This window comes from Echinops telfairi, unplaced genomic scaffold (assembly GCF_000313985.2).
Source record: "Echinops telfairi isolate 266 unplaced genomic scaffold, ASM31398v2 ScPeMD7_7469;HRSCAF=8507_1, whole genome shotgun sequence".
Lineage (NCBI taxonomy): Eukaryota > Metazoa > Chordata > Mammalia > Afrosoricida > Tenrecidae > Echinops > Echinops telfairi.
The window spans coordinates 49,807,310-49,811,527 of record NW_022111373.1 but is presented as its reverse complement, the minus strand read 5'-3'; positions in this window follow the sequence as shown (position 1 = coordinate 49,811,527).

Sequence of the window (4,218 nt, the reverse complement as noted above, 5' to 3'; positions counted from 1 at the left end):
CCACTATCATGTTCAACCTTCATTTAGGTTTCAGTAATTCCTCTTGGTTACATTACCCTTGATCATGCCCTACCAAGTCTCCTACACCCTCCTCACCACCGATTTGGATCACTTGTTGTTCTCTTGTCCCTGGGTTTTTAACACCACTTCCTTTCCTCCCACCTCTCCCTCTCCCATGTCCCCCCAGAACGATCAGCCCCATTGTTTTCTCCTCCAGATTGTTCATCCAGCCTATCTTATTTAGACAGGCTTATGGAGATAATAACATGCACAAAAACAAGACAGAACAAAACAAAGCAACAAAACAAAACAACAACAAAAAGCCAATGACAAAAAACCCCCAACAAAAGCTAAAAAGAAAAGCTTGTAGTTAGTTCAAGGACTGTTTGTTGGCCGTTAGGAGTGTTTTCCAGTTGAGTCTGATGGGATGACATACCCTGCCCCCAAAGTGTATTTTTGGTATTCTCTGGGGACTTCCTTGCTCTGTTCCCCTTGCTGTTCTCTTGCACACTCTTAGTGTTTTGCCTCAGTTTGGTTGGATAAGATCAGGCACAATTCCCACACTGTGTCTCCAGTGTTGTCCCCTGTAGGGCTATGGGTCAGTGAGGGATGTTGTGTCTCATAGTGGGGCCGGCCATAAGGTCTTCTCTGTGGATTGGCTGCTCTGAGCAGGAATATCATACTCAGGGCTTGGTGCGCTAGGATGTGCTCCACTCTCTCTTCATCCCCCTTCCTTTGCTCCTGTGTGCTCTGATCTGACCTGTCCCTCTCCCTGAGCTGCAGCTTCAGTGCTGTCCTCTGAAATAAATTCTTCTGCGGGGAGAGGCAGCTGTCCACACAGTTGGGATTAGGGTCAGCCCCTGAGACCTCTCCACTGGTTCCCTGCTCCATGCTGGTAATATGCTCTTATTTTTATATGTATGGTCTCCAAATTAGTATTCCAAATGTCTCTTTACTCCTTCCTTAACAACAAATAAAAGCTAGTCATTAAACTTGATCTTCCTCTCACTTTTTATAAATACATTCATTGAAAAAGAGCAGGTTCTTTCCAAGTCAAGCTTTCTGAACAAATTTTGATTCTGTTCAGCTAATTCATTTAAAGTACTTATTGAATATAATTTTCTGACTTTCATTCCTGGCTGGTTGAATTGAAATATTTCTTTTATTTTCTCTTGCTTTGTTCTTTACACCAGATCACTCTCCAATTTGCTTTCCTTTGAAGGGTGGAGTCCAGTCAATCCTGGACAGATTAGAATAATGACCTTGTTTTAGCTTCATGTTGCCTTTGCATATTTTATTCATTGCTATGGCAGCCAGATTCTTGCTTTGATGCCAACCAAGATACTCTATTTGTCTTTTCTCAAATTTAGTTTTATTCATTTTCAGGTGCAAAACTAGTTTGTTTTAAATTGTTATAAATACTTTCCCTCCCACTGAGAGTATTTATACTTTCGAAGATATTTGTTCCAAAGTATTTCATTTGTTATCTTAAATCTGTAGCCTGAACTAAGATGACATTGTTCTTGTTACCTGGTGCCTGTGACCATTCTGATCCACGGTGACACTGCAGGGTAGAGTAGAACTGCTCTATAAAGTTCATTAAACTAAAATCCTTAGAGGGGAAATCAGCAGGCATCTTCTCCCCTAAGTTCCAACTGTTATTATTTAGCATAAGGGTTCGCAGCTGAGAACGAACTACTGCACACTAGAGCTGCTTAGGCCTGCATCAAAATGGGTAAAGTGAGGAGAAGGTGGAAAACTTTAATTCTTTCATTCAATCAACTTCCCTATCTTTAAAGAGAGTTGGTCATTTCTACACTAATAGAAATAAAATATATTTGTCCAGTCAGTGGATAATGTGTATGTAGAGTGGAGTAACTGCAATAATATGAGCTTAATTTTCACATTTGTTCTTTACTTAAAAAATGAACCCGGAAAAAAAAAATGAACCCGGAAATCCCACTGAGTGATCCTTCTGAATCTAGATGCCTACTTTGTTGAGATTTTCTTCTTCTGAAATACTATTTTCTGGAAAAGGTGATGTCATTTTGTAAACGAGGAAAATGTCTTTGCTCACTCATTTTAGAGTGTTTCTGAAACATGATAATGAAATGCAACTATGAAATTAAAAAGTGTTATTATTCCTATTCTAGTAAGAATGCTTCCTGTATGACCTCTATACACTTTCTGCAGGATCTTTCTTTACAAAAGAGTGTTAAGAAGTAGATGTTTTTAACGGATGTATGTATGGATTGTGATGAGAGTTGTATGAGCTCCCAATAAAATGTTAAAAAAGAAAAGAAAAGAAAAAAAGGAAGTAGGTGCTTTTTAAATATCAGGGCAGTCTGCTCTAATACCCAATCATTACATTATTATTAATGTACCTTAAAAAATAATTTCTTCCTTATACCATTGTAACTGAAGTGGTGATAAAATCCCACTAAACTTAGTCCCAATTAGACCCCATATTTTCTAGTTTAATTTCCAAACGTTTTATATGGCAAAATTCTTCCACAGTAGAAGTTTGCTATATATGTACCTGTTTAAGATATAACATTTATATATAATGGCTTGCTGGAGAAAATTGTTAAGCAAGGTCCCTTAAGCTTCTGTTTTTAAAATATGACAGACTGCTGTTATTTAATTTTGAACTCAAGTAACTTCACTTAATTCAAGCCATATTAAACGTACACTTACCACACTCAACATAGGTTTATGACCAACATTCTGCTCTTTTTTGAAACATGCAGAGAAAAACTTAAAAAACCTGGCTTTATCTAAAGCAAAACTACAGCTTATTTCCACTTTGCAATTTGTTCTTTTTCTAGTTGAATTGCCTGGAAAACATTGTTTTGAACTTAGTAGTAAAACCCCAGAGGTACGCATTATACCTTTAATGGAATTTTTCTACTTATTTAACAAAAATGATTTCTTACATGACTATAAATATCCAACCTTTGAAATTTCTGTTGCTCCCTCTAAAGCAATAGAATGGTGACATGTACTTGGTCTTTATTTGGCATAATTAAAATTTAGCATGTTCAATTCTTTCCCCATAAGAATTTCTATTAGATAAAAAAGGCAAGCTATGATCCTTAAAAACAAAAACAAAAACCTGCTTTAAAGAACAGGTTTTCTAAGGTAATTTCATCTAAGGCTCATATTTTATTACTGTTTGTGGGTGTTTTAAATTTTACTATAGATTCCTATAGTCAACAACATTGGGAAGTTAGTTTTAGAATTACAGTATTCTGAAAGTAGAAATTACAAATAATATGTTAAGAATTGATAGATACGATGACATCTAAATAAATATTAATTGATTAATGACAAGTGCTTCGCTGTTAGTGCTAAATTCAATTATTCTGAGAATGCTGTGCAAGAATTTTATTTGTGAAATAATCTTTTACTATAAAAGAATAGGAAAATATAAAGATGCGTATGCTATTGATTATACCTTTTGCTATAATTTGTGCACTGGTATAAGAAAAAACATTGCCAAATCAAGCATGAGACACCATAGATTGAAAGATTGCCCATCAGGCTTGAGTTGTTAAAATATGGAAATGATGTAATTATAAAATTGATGAAATATAGCATTTTTATACTATATCCTAACCTATGTTTTGGCCTCCTGGTGGTGTAGTGGTGTTTCTGTCTCTGTAACTCTTTTGAGAGGAGCCTTGATATGGCAGTGGGTTATACAGTTGGCTGCTAACCACAAGATACTTAGCTTGAAACCGCCAGCTGCTCTGCTGGCGAAAGGTGAGGCTGTCTACTTCTGTAAAGATACATATACTATTCGGATTAGTTATCAGTGGTCAGCAGGAGTGAGAGAGATGGGCTACAGACTAGGTACCACATTCTATAAGGAAAACCAAATGTCACTGACCTAAATGTGAGAGCATTTTGAAAGAACTTTTGAGTGATGAATGTGAAATAGGCAAACATTTGGACAATTGCTACTTACATTGATCAGCTCTCTTAACTCAAGTATTTTTATGTTATTAATAGGAAAACATAACTAATCAGTTGATGTGCCATTGTCTAAACAAACATGTTATTTATTAGGTAGATTTTAGAAATGATTTTGTACTTTTCATGTAAGCATGAATAGAAAAAAGTAATATTAGAAGAAAATATAATGTTAAAGCATTATAACATCTTCTAATGTTATAGTCTTGTTTTTCTCAATTATTTGCTGACAGCTGGTTGGTG